Source organism: Suricata suricatta, chromosome 9, assembly GCF_006229205.1.
Source record: "Suricata suricatta isolate VVHF042 chromosome 9, meerkat_22Aug2017_6uvM2_HiC, whole genome shotgun sequence".
In the NCBI taxonomy this organism is placed as follows: Eukaryota; Metazoa; Chordata; class Mammalia; order Carnivora; family Herpestidae; genus Suricata; species Suricata suricatta.
The window spans coordinates 53,464,792-53,486,444 of record NC_043708.1 but is presented as its reverse complement, the minus strand read 5'-3'; the positions used below and the strand labels follow the sequence as shown (position 1 = coordinate 53,486,444).

Sequence of the window (21,653 nt, the reverse complement as noted above, 5' to 3'; positions counted from 1 at the left end):
TGAAAATGAATCGAGGGCTGAAGGGGGAAGGATGAGGGAAAGGGTGATGGTTATGGAGGGGGGGCACTTGTGGAAAGAAGCATTGAGTGTAATATGGAAACCAATTTGACAATAAACTATTATAAAAAGATTAAAAACATGAAAGAGTATATATATTGAGTTTAATTCTATAGGCTTGCATCTTTAGTCTTCTATTGGATTTTAGTATAAAAGGAATATTAAAATATTAATATCATTCTTTTAACTAACCCTATTGGGAATTTTAAAGAATAATCACCTTCCCTCCCCCAACATTTTCCCTCAGGTACTCAAAGTATATGAATTAATCCTAAGAATTAAATCCTCCCCAATCTTTGAAATCTCACTGAGTAAAGCTGCTATTTTACCATTTCCTAACCAAGGAACTAAGGGAGGGAAATTTTCCCGTGAGTCACCACTCTCACAGGCACCTGCTGCTCACCAGAAGGTCCACTACTAATTGAGTATTCATACTGTCAAGAGTACTGAGGTTCATAGGAGGTTTCTTCACTTCTCTCTGTAATTCATTCTTGCATGTGTGCTTTGATAAGTTTTAGAGTTTAGGGAACAGACCTTTTCAAATGTACTTACAACCCCTTTCCCTCAAGATTTCAGACATTTGTGTAGGAATTTGGATCACATATGTATTTGATAATGAGTCCTGATGGTATGTTGCAAATTACCTCTCCTTTAATAATGTAGTGTTGTGAGTGAGTACATGAAACGTGGCTCTTTATTATGTCTAGATTAGTTGTCCCTGCCAGACAGACCAGCATCCTATGAATTCTTCACTATTCTACCCTCATCTCTTAGGTGAAAGTGGAGATTCTTAAAATGCAGGTTAAGAGCATAAGCAGAATGACTACAACTATCTTGTAAAATAATATGGGTGTAAATTTGGAAACCTTGTTGTTCCATAGTATGCTCACTTTTCTCATCCTCAAGATTAATGGATTTTATGGGCATTGCAATAAAACAACCTACAGAAGCTGTGTCTGCTTCATTTAGACAGAATTACTGTTCTTCATAATCAAGATTTTAAGATTTTAAAACACATGCTTGTGACTATTTTTCTTATTTAATCACAAGTCGAGTCATAGTACAGGTACAATTTAGCAGATGCTCTTCTTAATATGATTAACTTTCAGTAACTTTGACTTTATACAACATCATTTCCCCTCAAATTTGACCAACATATCTGCTTGGGGATTAAGATATTCAATGGAACATCTATTATTTAGTGCCTGTGTTTCCAGAGATAAAGAAATAAAGACATAAATATAATTTAGTGAGAAAATGCCAAGAATCTTAATGCGTTGGGGGGGGCGGTAATAAACAAGTTGGTATAAGAAAAGAAAAATTGAAATGAATATCAGTTGGAAGGTACATACTATACTGTGGAACAAAAGAAGACCAAATATTTGCAACCAGGGAAATTAAGGCATCTTTCTTGTAGGATGTTTCATTTGTGCTGAGCCTAAAAGGAGGAAACTAACCTCAGGAGGCTAAGAATGAATTGGGAAAGGATAATAGATATTACAGATAAAATGCATAGGGACCAGATTAAGAAGAAACTTAAATTCATCTGAAGAAGTTTGGATTTTGAAATATTGCTGTTATTTTAGGAAGAAAATGTTAATTTTCTTTTGTGTTTTAGAAAGATAAGCAGTACAGAATAGATAGAAGGCTAAACAAAAGGGAATTAATGAAATTAATCAGATATTAAATTAGATGGCAAGAATATTATCTTGCTCTTTTAGTTCTTTTTAATTTTATTTTCTTCCTAAGCTCAAATAATGATGTGGGTTGTACCCAGAAGCTACTAAGTAAATGTAGTATGTGTCATTGAAACACAGCTGTCTGAACATAGGCACGTCTATTCTATATTTTCCCTTGGTGATTCACCAATGAGAATGATTGTGTTTTAGAATAACCATAACTACATCATTTTTACATTCATGAAGGAATCATATTTCTGCTTAGAGCAGGCTTCTTTTTCTTACACTGAAAATCCACAGTGATAATGAAAGCATCCATCTTGTTTAAATAGAGCCATTCTTTGTGTATGACAAAATTAAGGGACTCCTTCCACCCTTCCCTCCTGGGTATTGAAATGTATGTCATAATAATTAATAAGCCAAAGACTCATTAGAAGAAGATCTAGTCTAATCTCCACAATTTACAGATGAGAAAACTGAGACAATTCAACACATCAATTTCTACTTTCTATTTTATTTTTATTCTCTCAAACATCTAATACACTTTGAATACTAGTGTACATACCCCACACTTAGCAGAAAAAGAAGCTGCATTTTACATCACATCCTATATTGCCAGCTCCCTCCACAATAATAATGCTGTGCTCAGCATGTGGGCCTGTATAACATAGCAGATTTATTACTTTTAACAGTAATAAAGTACAAGTTTATGATTTTTTTTGAATAATTTATGTTATACTCCTATTGCTGGAATCTAGATTTATGTTAAAATCTATGAAGTGGTTTAGTAGGTGTTTTAATAGGATTTTTTTTTTTTTGCTGTTTTTCAAAAGAAAATGAAGGGAAGCATAGCAGGTGACAGAGTTATGAATCCTTATGTGGACGTTGGTATGGAAATAAACGTAGTCTACTTTTTTATACATGCAACATTTAGGGACCCTTAAAGTAGGATGAATTTGACCTGATTTCTAGGGCTTATGTTAGTATGTAAGTTTCTGAATAAAACCCCTTTACCCTCCACAAACTTCATGATTGGAGGCAGATACTACTTACTCTTAATCTTTCTTTATAGTGCTATATTTGATGAGAAAGTCTCATACAGTTGTAGAAAGTAGTAAAAGCAAGGCATTTAAACAAAAATGCCTCCTCTTCCTTGGCATGGTAGCATTTTGCAAAGTTTGTATTGTTTCATTAATGAATATGTTTTGTTTTTCAGTAGAATATATCTCCAGTTCTCATTTCTCTATGCATAAATTTATTAAATTATATCTGATTAAAATTGGTCACATATTTAATAAATATTAAAAGCAAGCAAAAATTCCCAGTCTGTCTTTCTGCCTCTATGTAAATATGATTTAGTCATTCTGTTATTTTATTTTTTACTGTCTTTCTACTTGCATTTTTATTGTTTCTATACAGAGGGTAAGAGTTTATTACTGAGGGTGCTGAATATAAACATTACTAACAATGGTTATTTTTCACAACCAAGTATTAGGTGTCTCCATTGGAAAAAATATATTTTATGAAACAAACAATTGTTCTAATACATATATTTTGATGAGACACTGAACAGAACTGAAGTGATTCCGAAGTAATATATAAAGTCGTTGACACCATTTTTTCTCTTTTCTGTAAACATCAGTTAATGGTATTTACAGGTTCAGTTTTTTATAAATCAAGAAAATAAAACTATAGTTAAAAACAATCCAATAATACTAGAGAAAATAATCTAATAAGCAGCGTAGAAATAAAACCCCAGTTGATTTTTTTATGTAATCCACAGGATAGAGCTAAACGAAAGTTTGCCAATGAAAGTAGTCAACTCTTCCAGGAAATGACATTCCATATCTCCTGCTAACATGTGAAGAGCAGTAAATTACCATCATATACAGGAAGGGCTTAGTAAATATATTTTGCAGCAATAAATAAAAATTCTAAAAATTATGTGATTCTATGGAGATTGATCATTGTGCAATGGATCCTTCATTGTAATAATAGGTCATTGTACATACAGGAGATGGTATTTTAAAAGATCCAAAGGTTAATGCTTCTGTTATATGAGAACTTGTGTGGACTTACACAACACTACTTGAAATGCATATTCAAACTGTTTTATAGTGCTAAAATTCACGGTTCTCACATGCATGAGCATAAGCAGAAAGTTTATTTAGATTAAGAAGATCCATGCAGAGCTGTAACAAGATGTTGATAAATTATTATTTAGTGCTATGTGGAGCAGAATTCAGTTGCTCTGACTTACAGAACCAAAATTCAGAGACTCATTGAATCAGTTTAAGTCTGAGACAGAACCCCCAAATCTGAAGGGTCTTCTATAAGTTTTGTTAGCTACCTTATATCCTGTCTGAGTCTATAAGACTTGGGTAGTTATTATCAACTTAAGGGAATGCATTACGATATATTCAAATTAATGAACAGATGATTTCTGTAATTACAGTGACTTATTTCAACTGTTGGATAGCTGACCTGTAAAGTTCGTAGAGTAGCTCACATATGCATGCAGGTAATCATTTTTTAACCCACATGTGTGCATGCCTTTCCACTTACAACTCCAGGGCTCACCTTTAACTTGAGAAAGGTAATACAAAGTATAGAAGCATTCTCATGGAAAATTGATATTTATAAGACAGTTTAACTTGGGATAGCCCAAATGTCTCTGTTCTTATTTATAAATAAAGGAAGTTATTGTTTGAGGCAATAGCAATATTAAATATGGAATGATTATTTTCTTGGGCATACACAAAATTAAAATAGTTACTAGATAGAGAACACAAATTAATCATGTATGAAATTCTTAAAGGAAAAAAGGTGAGAATTATAAAATTAGCAAATCATTAGAAACTACAGATATGACTCCTTTTGTCAAAGCCCATAGTTTGAAATAAAAAATGTGCTAAAACCTAACAGATAGAAAAGAACTCCCTGGGTGCGGTGAACAATAAATTGGACAGAGTTTAACAGAGAATTAGTGACTTTGGAATTGGATCATAAATAACTACCAAAAATTCAGCAGAAATAGAAGCAGTTGGAATTTGTTAAACTCAAAATATATGGAGATATAGTGACTAGTTGTGACATTTTTTAAACTAGAATCTCTGAAGAATAAAGAAATGGGAGGCAATAAATGAGTAAATAACTGATTTTTTGAGAACTGAAGAAAGAAAAAAATATTGATATGGGAAATACACTATATGTTAGACAGGGTAACTCAACCCTCAGATGTATTTTGCCAAAAGGACAGAATACAAATCAAAAAGAGAGGATATTAAAAGTATCTCCTACTCAAAAGTGAAGTTAGACTGAGTCCTGATGTCTTAACTAAAGTGGCAGGAAGTAGATAACTGTCTCTTACCTGGAGCTGACCTAAAATCTAAAATGCCAACAGTTGTTTACCTTTCCTCATTAGCTATTCAGAAATCCAGTTCAATCACAATAATCATCAAATAAGAAATACATATTTTCTTGTGAATGTAAATATTATTTATTGGTCTTATTTTTTAAGATTTCTCTCATTTGCTTTATATTAGAGTCTAATTACCAAATCATCTGTCATTGATTTTATCACTGACAGAAAAGAAGCTTCACCCATTTTAAATCAGGCCTCTATCTACATTTAGAATAGCATCTGCATAGACAGAATACAGAAATGCTGCGGATTGGGTGCCTGGGTGGCTCAGTCAGTTAAGTGTTCAACTTGGGCTCAGGTCACGATCTCATGTTTTGTGGATTTGAGCCCTGTGTCAGGATCTGTGCTGACAGCTCAGAGCCTGGAGCCTGACTGAGATTCTGTGTCTCCCTTTGTCTCTGACCCTGTCACACTCACACTCGCTCGCTCGCTCGCTCCCTCTCTCTCAAAGGTAAAAAATAAACATTAAAAAATGCTGTGCTTTCTAAACCATATGTAGCTTTTCTAAGCTGCTTTACTCTGTATGTTAGATGTATCTTTCACTTGACACATTTTAATTATTTTAGAAGACATTTTAAATTGTAGTAATAGCCTACTTATAGTGACAACATTTCATGCAGTTTATATATACCATTTGTATCACAAAACAAAATACTTTCACTGCTTCATCAACACACATGGAGAATACCACATGTAGACAGGTGACTCATCCACCCATCTAATCACAGCTATGGACAATTATAGTTCCAGGACCTGAAGACTCGTTTGCTGTCTTGGTTCAGTAATTATTTCTTTTCCTTTCTTTATTTTGAGAGAATGAACAAGCCTGAGTGGAGGAGGGGCAGAGAGGTAGGGAGAGAGAGAATCTCCAGCAGGGTCTGCACCACTGTCAACAGAGAGCCCAACATGAGGCTTGAACTCATTAACAGTGAGATCATGGCCTGAAGCGACATCGAGTCAGATGCTGAGCCAGCTGAGCCACCCAGGCACCCTTCAGTAGTTATTTCTGAAGAAAAGAAATAATGACTTAGGGTAAGTAAACTTGGACTCATTGTCACTTAAGTTGTCTTTTCTGAAGTATGAACACAGCCAGAAGCCTCTTGCTGTATGCTATTCAACATTCCATTAATTTAGAGCTTTCTATTTATTTCCTGAGGATTTAACACTAGATACCTGTACATTTCTGATATTATACTATCATCCACAGGAATAACATAAATAATATAACTGGCACAGCAATTCAGAAACTTAGAAAAGTATGCAGTAAGTACGAGGCTCAATTTCCCTTTAAAGGCTTCAAACCACATATTGAAGCATTAAGGGCAGTTTAAGACCCTCAGTTTAAGAGAAGCCCATAAGAATATAAATTGCAGTGATTTTAAATGTCTTCCACAGTGATTCAAAGATGAAATATATGCCAAAAAGAAATTGATTACTATTCTTTTTCTGGAAGACAATTTTATCCACGTCTGGGGATTTTGATCTTGAATATTCTTAAATAAAAGGTAAAAGATGAGCATAACTTTTACTGCGGACAAATTAGAAGCTTGTGACCCCTTATGTCATCTCTTTTTGTGGTCATCTCAATGCCTCCAACACATTTGAGTTTCCAGGCGTGTTTGATCTATAGAAAGTTTGTTCATAAGCACAGCTCAATCAGAGGTTTAAACCAGTAATGTGTACTGATATACTTTCATACTTAACACAGGTAAGTTCAACAGAGACTTCAATTTTCAAAATACATAATAAAAATAATCAAAGAATATAATTCTATGTTTTGTGTTTTGAGAGCATCAGATTTTTCAGGAAAGGTTTTGTGTACGTTTCAGTAGACACTGGCCTTTTCTGAAGCCACTGTAGGGATTTTAATAAAAAGAATAATTTCTAAGTTTTTAGCAGTCTGGCTATGAAGACCAAGAATGGTAGTGCCCGGGGCCCCTGGTTGGTTCAGCTGGTAGAGCATGCAACGCTTGATCTTGATGATGGGAGTTAGAGCCCAACGCTGGGTGTGGAGCTCACTTAAAAATAAAATCTTAAAAACAAGAATAGTAGTGATTTATTTTTTAAAAGTTTATTCACGTAAAATGGTCTGGAGATAAGCAGTCATGTGTGACTCTACTCCCAGTTTTCTTAGGGACCACACAGTATTCAGGCTGTGCGTCATCATCACACAGGTGGGCAAGGCTTCATGATTCAGATATACTCATATTCCAGGAAACCAAACTAAGGAAAGATAAAGAAGAGGTAAACTGTGGATGTAGGTGTCAGCTGTCTTTTAAAAACAGGTCCTTAGCAGTTACCACAGGATAAATAATCACTTTGAGAGATTGAATATATAAGAGACCATGGCCAGACCATGTAAGACAGGACAAAATACAGATAAAAACATCAGTTATTAGACATAGCTATACATTACCCATATTGTGATATTTTTATATAAACAGGTTATAGAAAAACAGGTGCAATTTAAGTGATATTTTACTACATATTTTTACTTTAAAATTTGTTAGGTGTTATATAAACTGATATAAATGTATGCTTGTATCCAAAATAAAACAAAAATTGACTACTTTGGTTAATGGTGGTAATTAATATAAATGGCTCACATATGCTAACACAATGATGACAGATAATTGAAAATAAACTCAAGATAATAAGTATGTCTATTGGCTTTTTAAGATGGTAAATTGAGTTATGAATGCAAGCATCATTTCATTTAATATGATAAAAGGTAATTATATTTTAGAAGGACCTTAAATGACTAAATGTTAATTGCATACTTACATACTTGTGTCTGAAGTATACATATAAGTGTATATAAAGGTCATTTTGGAAGTTTCTAACAATAGATAAAAATACACATTTGAAGATATTTTGTAATGTGAAATCTGTGTTAATAGTTCCCTAAAAATTGTCATTTAGTTGTTTATTTTTTATTATATTTATTTTATTTTTAATTTATAGTTTATTGTAGAGTTGGTTTTCATATAACACACAGTGCTCTTCCCCACAAAACCCTCCTCCATGACCATCACCCCGCTTCCCTGTTTTCACTAGTCAACAGTCTCTCATTATTTGCCTCCCTCCCTCTCCCTCTTTCCTCCCCTTCCCTTTCCTATGGTTCTCTGTTACGTTTCTCCTGTCAGACCTATGAGTGAAAACATATGGTATCTGTCCTTCTCTGCCTGACTTATTTCACTTAGCATGACACCCTCGAGGTCCATCCACTTTGCTACAAATGGCCAGATTTCATTATCTCATTGCCATGTAGTATTCCACTGTGTATGTAAACCACACCTTCTTGATTCATTCATTAGTTGATGGACATTTAGGCTCTTTTCATGATTTGGCTATTGTAGAAAGTGCTATGTCCTCTTTGGTGAAGTGTCTATTCATGTTTTTTGCCCATTTCTTCACTGGATTATTAATTTTTAGGGTGTGGAGTTCGGTGAGTTCCTTGTAGATTTTGGATACTAGCCCTTTATCTGACATGCTATTTGCAACTCTCTTTTCCCATTCCATAGGTTGCCTATTTGATATCTTGATTGTTCCCTTTGTGGTGCAGAAGCGTTTTATCTTGATGAGGTCCCAATAGTTCATTTTTGTTCTTGATTCTTTTGCCTTTGGGGATGTATGGAGCAGGGAATTGCTGTGATAGAGGTCAAGGAGGCTGTTTCCTACTTTCTCCTCTAGGGTGTTTATGGTTTCTTGTCTCACATTCAGGTCCTTTATCCATTTTGAGTTTATTTTTGTAAATGGTGTAAGAAAGTGGTCTAATTTCATTCTTCTACATGTTGCTGTCCAGCTCTCCCAACATCACCTGTTGAAGAGGCTGTCTTTTTTCCATTGGATACTTTTTCCTGCTTTGTCAAAGATTAATTGGCCATACACTTTTGGGTCTAGTTCTGGGTTCTTTATTCTATTTCATTGGTCTATGTGTCTGTTTTTGTGCCAGTACCATACTGTCTTGATGATGACTGCTTTGCAGTAGAGGCTAAAGTCTGGGATTGTGATGTCTCCCGTTTTCATTTTCTTCTTCAATATTACTTTGGCTATTCAGGGTTTTTGTGGTTCCATATGGATTTTAGGATAGTTTTTCCTAGCTTAGAGAAGAATGCTGGTGCAGTTTTGATTGAGATTACATTGAATGTGTAGATTGCTTTGGGTAATAATGACATTTTAACAATGTTTATTCTTCTGATCCATGAGCATGATTTTTTTTCAATTTTTTTGTGTCTTCAATTTCTTTCATAAGTTTTCTATAATTTTCATCGTGCAGGCCGTTTACTTGTTTGGTTAGGTTTATTCCTTGGTATTTTATGTTTTTTTGTGCAATTGTGATTGGGATCAGTTTTTTGAGTTCTCTATCTGTTGCTTTATTATTGGTGTATAAATATGCAACTGATATCTGTACATTGATTTTGTACCCTGCGACTTTGCTGAATTCATGGATCATTTTTAGTAGCCTTCTGGTGGAGTTGTTTGGGTTTTCCATGTAGGGTATCATGTCATCTGTGAAACGTGAAAGTTTGACTTCTTCTTTGCTGATTCTGATGCCTTTTATTTCCTTTTGTTGTCTTATTGCTGATGCTGGGACTTCCAGCACTGTGTTAAACAACTGTGGTAAGATTGGATATCCTTGTCTTGTTCCTGATCTCAAGGGGAAGCTCTCAGTTTTTCCACACTGATGATGATATTAGCTGTGGTCTTTTCATAAATCGCATTTTAAGGTTTAAGTAAGTTCCTTCTATCCCAACTTACTCGAGGGTTTATTTTAAGAAAGAATGCTGTTTTGTCAAATGCTTTTTCTGCATCCATTGACAGGATCAGATGGTTTAAAGCCTTTCTTTTGTTAACGTGATGTATCACATCAGTGGTTTTGTGAATATTGAACCAATCCTGTAACCAGGAATGAATCCGACTTGATCATGGTGGATAATTCTTTTTATATGCTGTTGAATTCGATTTGCTAGTATCTTGTTGAGTATTTTTGCATCTGAATTCATTAAGGATATTTTTCCTGTAGTTCTCTTTTTCTATTGGGTCTCTGTCTGATTTGGGAATCAAAGTGATGCTGGCTTTGTAGATTGAGTTTAGAAGTTTTCTTCTATTTTTGTTTTTTGGAAAAGCTTGAGAAGGATGGGTATTAACTCTGCTTTAACTGTCTGGTAGTATTCCCCCAGGTAGCAATCTGGAGCTGGGCTCCTATTCGTTGGGAGAATTTTGATAACTGATTCAATTTCCTCACTGGTTATAAGTCTGTTCAGATTTTCCATCTATGCCCATTTGAGTTTTGGGAGTACATGTGTGTTTTAGAATTTGTCCATTTCTTCTAGGTTTTCCAGATTGTTGGCATATAATTTTTTATAGTAATCTCTGATGATTGCTTGTATTTCTGAGGGATTGGATGTAATAGATCCATTTTCATTCGTGAATTTTGTCTATTTGGGTGTTCTCTCTTTTCTTTCTGAGGAGCCTGGCTAGGGGTTTATCAATTTTGTTTATTTTTTTTAAAAAAACACCTCTTGGTTTCATTGATCTGTTCAATTGTTTTTTTGAATTCTATATTGTTTATTTCTGCCCTGGTCTTTATTATTTCTCTTCTGCTGCTGGTTTTGGGGTGCTCTTGCTGCTCCCCTACTAGTTTCCTTAGGGGCTCTCTTAGATTTCGAATTTGTGCTTTTTGTTTTTTGTTGAAATAGGTGTAGATTACAATATACTTTCCTCTTAGGAGTGCCTTTGCTGCATCCCAGAGAGTTTGGATTGTTGTGTTTTTATTTTCATTTGTTTCCACATATTTTAAAATTTATTCTCTAATAGCCTGATTGGTCCAATCATTTTTTACTAGGGTGGTTTTTTACCTCTTCATTTTTGGAGGTTTTCCAGAATTTTTCTTGTGACTGAATTCAAGTTTCATTGCATGGTGGTCTGAAAGTGTGCATGGTATAATCTCAATTCGTTTGTATTTATGGAAGGCTGCTTTATGACACAGTATGTGATCTATCTTGGAGAATTTGAAATGTGCACTCAAGGGGAAAATGAATTTCCTAGCTTCAGGATGCAGAGTTCTACTTATGTCTATCAATTCCATCCGTTCCAATGTGCTGTTCAGATCCATTTTTTCTTTCATGTTTTTCTGTCTTGTTGACCTATCCATTGCTGTCAGTGGAGTATTAAAATTCCCTGCAATAAGCACATTCTTTTCAATTAGATTGTTTCTGTTTGTGATTGTTTTATGTATTTGGGTGCTCCCGAATTTACCGCACAGATGTTTATAATTGTTAGCTCTTCCTGATGGAGACACCCTGTAATTATTATATAATATCCATCTTTGTGTTTTGTTACAGCCTTTACTTTAATGTCCAGTTTGTCTGATGTAACTATGGCTACTCCGGCTTTCTTTTGACTTCTAGTTACATGATAAATATTTCCTCATTCCCTTACTTTCAAGCTGAAGGTGTCTTCACTTCTAATCTGAGTGTATTGTAGACAGCAAATAGATGGATTTTGTTTTTTTATCCATTCTGCTACCCTCTGTCGTTTGATTGGAACATTTAGTCCATTTACATTCAGTGTTATTATTGAAAAATGTGGGTTTAGATTCATTGTGTTCTCTGTAGAGTTTATGCTTGTAGTGGTGTCTCTGGTACCTTATATTCCTTGCTACATTTTCCTCAGAGAGTCCCCCTTAAAATTTCTTGTAGGGCTGGTTTGGTGGTGATGAATTCTCTCAATTTTTATTTATTTGGGAAAACATTTATCTCTCCTTTTATTTTGAATGACAGCCTTGCTGAATAAAGGATTCTTGGCTACATATTTTTCCTGTTCATCATATTGAAGATTTCTTGCCTTTCCTTTCTGGCCTGCCAGGTTTCAGTAGATAGGTCTGTGTACACTCTGATAGGTTCCCCTTTATATGTTAGGTCCCTATTATTTCTAGCTGCTTTCAGAATTCTGTATATTTTGCCAGTTTCACTACGATATGTCATGCCTAAAGTCAATTCAAGTTATGCCTTAGGGGAGATCTCTGCCCCTCTTGGATTTGAGTGTCTATTTCCTTCCCCAAATTGGGGAAGTTCTCAAAGATATTTTGATTAAGCACCCCTTCAGGACCTTTTTCTCTTTATTCTTCTTCAGGAATTCCTATGATACAGATACTATTCCATTTGATTGTATCACTCAGGTTTTGAATTCTCCTTTTGTGCTCCTGTATCAATTTCTCTCTTTTTCTCAGCTTCCTCTTTTGCTATAACTGTGTTTTCTAATTCACCTATTTTCCCCTCTGCATCTTCAACCCATGTTGTAGCTTCCTTTATTTTATTTTTTTTAATTAAAAATTTTTTTAACTATTTTATTTATTTTTGAGAGAGAGAGAGAGAGAGAGAGCGAGCATGAGCAGGAGAGGTTCAGAGAGAGAGGGAGACAGGCTCCAGGCTCTGAGCTAGCTGTCAGCACAGAGCCTGACACAGAGCTCAAACCCCCAAACCATAAGATCATGACCTAAGCCGAGGTTGGAAGCTTAACCAAGTGAGCCATCCAGGCACTTCGTTGCCTCCATTTTATTATACACCTCATTTATAGCCTTCTGTAACTTGTCATAGCTATTTTGAAGGTCCCGAGTCTTTGTATCAATAGCTTCTCTGATACTTTTTTTCAAATCTAGCATTTAATTTTATTATAATTGTTCTAAATTCTTGTTCAGTTATGTTGCTTTTATCTGTTTTGAGCAATTAGGCGGCTGTGATTTCTTCCTGGAATTTCTTTAGAGGAGAGTTCTTTCATTTCATCATTTTGGCTAGCTTCCTGCCTCTTGTTAGTTTTTAAAGCACATTATGCACTGTGCACCTGTTAGTATTGTTCTATTGAAGGAGTCTCATTGACTGTCCAGGGCCTGTTGTTTCAGGAAGTATTCTTTTAATGGTATCTCTCGGTTTCTCTTGTGCCTTTGATTATTTTATTTCTGTACTCAGTGGGAGTTTCTGCCATGTGTACTTTGGCTTGTTTAATGAGGTAGCCTTGAATAGAAAAATAGACAATCACACAGGGAACAAAAGCACGCAAAGGCACAGACAAATCAAGTAAACAAGCAAACCAAAAGAGAAAGAAAAAAGAAAGGGAAAGAAAAGAAATAAAGAGGAGGGGACAGAAACAATAAAAGAGAAAGTATAGTCTGAGACCATAAAGGAGGGGAGAGATAAGAATGAGATAAGGGAAAATAGATCTGGATGGCAAGAATTGATCTAATCAAGGCAGTGCATAAATGTTGGTCTTTCCTAGTCTCTAGGGGCAAGAAAGGGAAAAGAAGGAACAAAGAAAAGAGAAAAAAGGAATTTAAAAAAACAGCTCTCCAGCATGCAGATGTGCATGTTTTAGTGTAGGTAGGTTGGTCTCGGAGGCTGTTCTCCAAGGCCCAGCCTTGGTGGTTGTGGGCAGAAGAATGGCGAGGCCCCAAGCTCTTCTTGGACCATGCGTTGCAAGCCATCTTTTTGAGTCTGATCTCCCTGTGTCATGGGTGGGCCAAATTGTTTTTTCCAATCCCCACCTCATTTCCACATCCTAGTCCATGCACTTTAATGCTACCGCCCCAGATGAGATGTGCAGGGCAGGATTGAGTAGGGGGACTGGGGAGCCAGCTTTTCCCTGGCTCTGCCTGGAATCAGTGCATCACTGAGCCCAAGGAAGAATAAGCCAGATAAGGGGGACAAATTTCTCTCCCTGCACCCAGCCGTTATTCATGGGATGATAGTGTCTCTCTCCGTCCCAGGCCAAGGTTTTTCTCTTCTCCAGAGACCACTCTTTGAGTATTTTCAGTCCCCCATTCTCTTCCTCTGGCTCTCCATGGTTCTCCACCACTTTGTGCGGCTGCTCCACACATAGCCCTCCACTACCGTGCACTGCTGTTCCATGCACGGCCCTTTGTGGCCCTGCAGTGGCACTCTGGGGGCTCTCCCTAGCTCTGTGTGGGCTGGGGCTCCCTCCCTTCAGAACCTCGGCCCAGGCCTGTTTTCTTCCCCCACCTCACACCCAATTAGGCCCTTACGAGGCTGTCATCTATACGGACTCTGAGTGTTTTCCTCCCACTCTTACAGATCAGAGTATTATTGCAGCTTCAGTCCTTTTCAGTTTTATAGTTGCAGACAGGCAGAGACTACGGAGCTCCCTACTTCTCCGCCACCGTGGCACTGCTCTCACTTAGTTGTTTTAATGTTAATGCACATATTAGTAAAGAAAAGGTCTTATGGACCCTGAACTGTACATTTTTACATGGTAGATATTTAAAAGTAGTACTAGAAGTTTGGTTTTCTTTTTATAAAATTATCAAGTTCTCTCATGACCAGATTATAGAAATTACTTTATATCACCTAGATTTTCTATTAAGTCTGAACTTTTTACAAAGTTTATTTATTTTGAAAATAACATAATGTTATTAATATCCATACTAGTCATTGTATTGTATCAAACTATTAACTGCATTAATTCACTTTGCCATTGAAGAGTATGATTTTTGTGTGTATTTTGTCTTCCTTGGCAATTCTGTTTTATTGCATTTGTCCCAAATTTGGGCCGTTCAGAATTCAAATAGAAACATAAATTAAAATTTTGTTGAAATGGCCTTTAAATAAATCTGAAGCTTAATTAAATTTTCCTAAAATGGCCACACATAAAAGTATTAGTTCCTTCAACTTATAAAAGGAAGCATAGTAGAAATAATTAGTTCTGTTTGATATTATCAACATTTTATTGTGAATGATTTTTTGTTTATTAAATTTAGAATGAATTATTTTAAAAGACCTAGAGAGAGGAGTTAGTGAGCATTGATAGGGTGAGTTTCTCCAATCTGAAAGGTGAAATAAAATCTGAAGGAGGTGAGAAGTGAGACATGCTATAGCTGGAGGAAAAATGTTCCACGCAGATGGAAAGGCTACTGCAAAGGCTTTGTGGTGGGAGAGTGCCCGCAGTGTATGAGACATAACAGGAATTCAAGAAGGCTAACTAAGGGATGCAGAGTTAAATTGTAGAAGATGACATCAGAGACATAACAGTGCAGCATATGCTATGGGGCCTTGTCAGACACTGTAGAGAGTATCTTTCTTAGTCTGAGTAGTGTTGGAAGCAAAGACGGGCCATAATCTGACATTGTAATAGAATCACTGTGCCTGCTGCCTCAAATATCGATTCAAGTGGGACAGTTAGCTGTAGGGTTGTAACTTAGACCAGGCAATGTTGCCATGGTCCAGAGTGAAAAGGTGTTGAGTAGTTCATATATGTTTAATGTACACCTGATGGAAGGATTTGGTGAGACAGAGATACTCCTGAGCTATTAGTCCTGAGCTATAGTAAAGATGAAGAAAAGTGCTGGAGGGGCAAGTTTAGGCAAGTTCAACACTTCTGGTTTGCACAAGAAAAAAAAATTCTTGTACGCTGTGAGTGGGAAAAGCTAGCCATGAATACATACATAGCAACTAAATTCAAAAAGCATCCAAATTTAGGGTAGATCATAGTTAAAATGTATTGTGTTTAGTAACATAGGCTCTAAATTATTCAAAATAAATTCTATGTATAAAATAATAATGTAAACATGTTTTAATAGTTGGAAAATCAGCAAATATATCTGTCATTATCTTCTGGAAGTTAGTTGAAGATGTGCCCCGACCTGAAACAGAATTCAAACTAGAGGAAATAAGGAATACAAAGTCTGGAAGTTAACAATAAAACCAATTTAGAATAAAGAAAAGTGTACATTATGTTTATAAACTGGCTATAATCGTGAATGCAGATATCAAAAGCCCTCTTGAAAGAGAAAATATGTAATGGTTAAAATAATAATATAATCACAAAAACATATGGAAAACATTAAAAAGATTGAGAAGTCAGTTCAGGGAGAATGAAAGCAAGGTACCAGGTTTGTTAATTACATGCTATAGCTAGGAAAATGCTAAAGATAATGCTACACTCTTTTAACTTTTAATTTTAGAAATGTTTTCGTGAATGCTTTAAAATTTAGGTATGAGTACTATTTGGAAAAAAATCAAAACACATCATTTTTAAAATAAGAGAAATAACCATATCAAGGAAAATGTACATGATACCTTCAAACAATGAAAAATATTTTTAAATATAAGTCATGAAACAGAAGAAACATTAGGAATTTTTACTTTATTGAATGTAATAAAAAATTTTAATGGAATTAATATTTTATACTGTTTATATAATACATAAAATGAAATGATCCCAAAATTGAAAATTATAAGAAAAACATTATGGGGAAACAAAAAACACTGAATAATCAATTTTTAAATTAAAAAAGATAAATTTACAGAATAAAATCAAGGTTGGTACACTTAATGTACTAATTTTATATTTTAGTTGCTCAATTTAGTGAAGTTGAGGATAAATGGAGAGTTAGGTAATATAGTTATCAGGATTAACTTATAAAAATATAAATGTGGATACCACATAAATTTAGTGTTATACAGTATCAAATGCTTCTACAAGAGTTGTTAACATAAAGGATTTAAAGCAGTCTTTTTTGAGGTCAGAATTTGTACAGATTATAATCTGATCAAATGTTATTAAAATAAAAATAACTCTACATAACCTATAATTATTTTTAACATACTTCTCATAGTCACTTTTGGTGATTTTAAACAGAAAACTTTATTGAGATCCCATATTAAAATTAATAACAATGGATCCTAAGGATGAAGACAATGTTAGAGTCTCAGGCTAAAAGAAGTTTTAAAATTGAGGCAGATTAACTCTGAAATAGCAGTAACCACTATTATTCAGATTTGTGCCTTGAAGGGTGATAAAGTATATACAAATTCAAAATATGATAGGCTTACAGTTTTATCTAGCATTCACATACAATTTTCCCCGCTAACATTGTTTTTGCAGAAATAACAGTAACAGAATTCTTCAAGGAATCTAACCACGGACTGGTGGTAATTTGGCAGGGAGTATTTACCTTAAAAGATGATAGAGGAGTTTGGAGTTTGCAAGTGATAAGCAGTAATGCAGAGAGATTGGTAAATCTGTTTTCCGTTTACAAACCTGCTGCCAGTATTTTTCTTCAGTCTGTGTAATCTGAAATCTGGAACATATCAGAGTCCTTGTGATTGTTGAATACACCTCAGTTACACCAACATTCTGTATGAGATGTTCTTAGTGATCGAGAAAGGTACCGACTATGAAATTTTATTAGAATGGAGATCTGAATTAACTGGAGATAAAGAAATATATCCTTTGATAGGAAATGTTATACCTTAGACAATAATGTTGCTTCCAGTAAAGTGCTGAGCATGTGACAGCAAAGAATACAAAATTAAAGTATCTATTTCTAAAGAATTATGTAATCTGCTGAAGAAAGCTGGAAAATCTGTCTCTTTCAGAGAACACCTCAAAGCTCTGAATTTTACATAAAGCAGCTAAAGGTATCAAAGGAATATGCTGGGTATTTTAATGCAGCACTTCTTTGTGCTTAGTGATTCTCTGCCTACTGTGTTGTTTTCTATAATATATTTGGAAGGAAAAAACTAAAAAGAACTAAAGTAACATTAAAGAAGTACAAAATCTTAATATTTCAAATAATGAAGGACAGTTATTAGAAGATTTATTAATAAGCATTTACTTTTGTTACTGTTAATCTAACTCTATAGTGAAAGAAACCTGTTGTATATCTTATACTTTAGATTGCTTTTAGTTTTTCTTTTCATCTTTAACATTATGAAATGGAAGCCTATTATATACTATTTTTCCTTTTATTATTGTAACATGTTAATTGCCTAATAAATCCAGATTTTTTTTCATCATGGAAAAATTAGCATCTAGATCTTCAATCTTGTGCTCATTCATATGTCCACTTCTATAACTTTTGGGGAGATTAAATTTTTTTACGTTTATATTGCTATATTAGGAAGTATTCTCCAGAGATGTTGGGTAATTCTAACTGATAAACCAAAGAAATAATACTGAGATAGTGTTGTTTTGAGAAATTTTATATAAATTTTTAAATAAATTTTTATAAAAGTATCAGTGGTGTGACTTAAGTTACAGTCATTTGCTTCCTAATATACTTTTTGACCTTTGATATTTATTTCAAAAAATATTTTGGTGGACATTTTATTATTGCCATTTTGTATGTCAGTGAGCTCTCTTGGGAAAATTAACCAAATGGGAAATGTTTTCCAAATCTATGTCTAATTGCTGCAGGATGATTGACTACTTCTCTTCTTTAAAAAGTGAGATTAGTCTTGCTTTCTGAATAATCAGTAGATTAGATTAGTGTCAACTGAAACTTAGTTGATGGCTGGAAGCATGCTATTAAAAGAGCACTTTAAGAATCATTAAATAAATGAATACAGTATAGTCTCTGTTTTGCAGAACGATCATCTTCACTTTGAAACCTGTCTATTCCATTTTGTGTTTAATTAATGTCATGACAATTTAGATTTTTTTTTTCATCATATGCCTGTTAGGCCTAGAACGAAAGCATGTTTTAAAGCCCATGTTTTCACATTAGCCAGAAAATTTAAAGTCACTGGCTATCCATTTTGTTTATCAAACATAAATACTTCAAGTTATTCTATAGATACATGACCTATAAAACATATAGACAACTCTGCTTTTATATCTGGGATCTACAGGCAGCACATTTTTCAGAGTATTGTACATGTAAATATGCTGTGAGCGACCATGATTTGGTGAAACTGTCATTGGAATACAATAGGAAACTGTGAGAATTTTCACTGAATGCTATACCAGAAAACACTGGAAAGATCAAAAGATGACTGTGTTCATAATGACTTAACTGCAACAGGATTTGTTTTCTATAAATAACAAGAGGACCTACAAATAAAAATGAAAACATTATTCTAATATTATACAACAGGTGGAACAAGATAACAATCTGAGAGAATGGAAACAAGCAAGATAAATCTTACAGTGACATCACTTCCTGCCTAGAGCCCATTTCTACAGGGGTGCAGATGCAAGAAACGGGAAAGCAAGCCACCTGCAACATTCTTGCTGATTCGAGGTGATGGAATTTGGAATTTGGAGAAGTTGATATAGTTGGAGTTTGTGGAGCCGAGGGCCAAAGAGAGGGAAATATGCAGAAAAGTATTTCCTGAAGTGTACGTGGGGCTACACATGAGCAGTTGGGTTTGTTTGGCTGAGAACTAAGCTGCTCATGCCCAAGGTGCAGAGGCATGAAGCCAAGCAAAGAGCAACTGTTGGGAAATCAACAATTGCAAAGATGTAAATAAAACAATTCCCAGCGTCTTCTCATCAACAAAGATCATGGATAGATGGATGTGTTTCTAGACACATACAACTCACTAAGACTGAATTATGAACAGAATGATGATGAATAATGTGATTGAATCAGTTTAATAGTTGAGCTAAACTAGCTCAAGAACAAAATCTTTCTAGTTATGCAAAAAAAAAAAACTTAAAAAGGAGGTTTGAAAACACTAAGCTATGCTACATGCAACTGAACTGCCTGTTAAAACAAAGATGAAAGTACTTAAACACAACAAAATCCTGGTGCTCCACAAATTAGTATTCCAAATGCAACCCATAAGCAGGAGAAAAATTAGTCAATATAACAGTTGCAACAACTATAATAAGTAAGTAAAATGAAGTGAACTCAGAGCTACATATAGTATCACACTGGAAGAGATAAAATGAAATTAAAATATACACTTTATTAAACTAAATTGGATAAAACAACAATGAAAAAATGAAAACAGCAAGATTGTAAACTAATGTAATGACTAACAACAACAGTGACAGCATCGACAACAAAAATTCTTTAAAACAGAGAAAAGGGAACTTTAATTCCCAATCAACATGGAGAAACAGAGATCAAATTTGCCCCCTCACTAATACAAATGAAAACAAAAAATAAACAATGTATGTGATCAAAGTTTTGAACACCTGCAATCAGACAGTGAGGTGCAGTGTTCCCTGCAGTATGGAAAACAAATGAGGTGAGCCCAATAACAGTCTTGTAGAGGTTTCAGATAACTGAATCTCAAATATTTATCCAAAAGAATTGAAATAAGTATCTTGAAAAGACATCTGTTCCTCTGTGTTCACTGAAGCATTATTCACAATAAAATGATTAAGAATACTTATAGCAATAGAAACTTTTCTAACATCCCAAAAAGTAAAATATGCAATGTCTGACCATCAATCAAAAATTATTAAAAAAATCTCAAAACTTAATCAAAATAAAACTAGAATTGACAAAGTGGTAGAATTAGCATACAAGAATGTTAACAGTTACTCTAGTTTCATTTCACATGCTCAAAATGGAAGAAATATTAGATGTTGAAAAGATAAATCAAAACAGATTAAATCAATGATGTGCTAGATGAACAATATACATTAAGTGTAACAGTCCATTGCATGTTGCAGAAGAAAGAATTAGTGAATCTGAAGATATCACAGAGGATGTATGGAGGACTTACAAAAGAAACAAGGAAGAAAAAAATCAATAAAAAACATCAGTACAGCCAGGAAAACTTCAAGTGGCTTAATCAAGATCAAATATATTGGGGTCAAGTTAAAGACTCTCCAGGATGTAATGCTGACTGAAAATGACTGGCCTGAGGAAATACTGAATTTAGCTAATCATCAGTTATTTTCTATGCTTAGTAGTTCTGCACAAATTTACCTTAAAATACAAGTAACTGTTGATCAGAAGAAGCAGCAAAATCAAATTAGTATAAAAATATATAAACGTAGTGGCTTTATAGAATGAATTTGTTGTTTCTTTAAATCTATCCTACCCCATATTCCCTCAAATGTTAGGCATAGTCATCCTGATGCTATTTGTGGTATCTGTAAGATAAATGCTTCACTAGATACAGATGCTCAGAATATTTTGATCATTCTTCTGTATGGTAACCTAGGCCATAGGATAGAGGCAGTGAACTGTGAAGGAAAGGTTTGGTTTGGTAAGCTGGGGTTCCTCAAATTTTGCACATTCCCTCAGAAAGACGCGTCTTCACCACTGGTCTTTGGCTGACTCCCAAAAGCTTAGCGTTGAGTCTACAGAGAGACTTCTGCCTAATACTCCCTGAATACTGATGGAGGCCCTGAGCCACATGGTGCCAAATTAATTAACTAGTTTAGGAAGACAGTGCAATATATGGTGAATGCGTGCTTTTGTTCCAAAGCCTGTACTCTGTAGCTGAGGGCAGGTACATGGGTGCTGTGTGCCTACATGAAACATGAATGACCTCCGATCAAAACCATGAACACCAAGGCTTTTATGAGCTTCCTTGATGGCAATACTTCACACATGCTGTCATGCATTGTTGCAGAGAAAGTCAAGTGCGTCTGTGAGACTCCATCAGGGTCAGGACCTTGGAAGCTTGTGCCTATGAGTATTTTCCCTTTGCATGGATCCTTCTGTTGTATGTAATAGTAACTGTGAATATAATTGCTTTCCTAAGTCCTGTGAGTCATTCTAGGGAATCCTG

The 21,653-nt window shown here is 34.8% G+C and overlaps 1 long non-coding RNA gene across 1 annotated transcript in view; it reads right to left on the bottom strand.

Annotated features, from left to right (window-relative positions):
• Nucleotides 1-7,215: 7,215 nt before the first annotated feature.
• LOC115302983 overlaps nucleotides 7,216-21,653 on the bottom strand; it is a 24,577-nt gene continuing 10,139 nt past the window's right edge. The window contains exons 2-3 of the long non-coding RNA XR_003913751.1: nucleotides 17,129-17,254; nucleotides 7,216-7,383 (exon numbers count right to left, since the gene is read on the bottom strand). This is a non-coding gene — a long non-coding RNA (uncharacterized LOC115302983). The remainder of the gene's footprint in view (nucleotides 7,384-17,128; nucleotides 17,255-21,653) is intronic.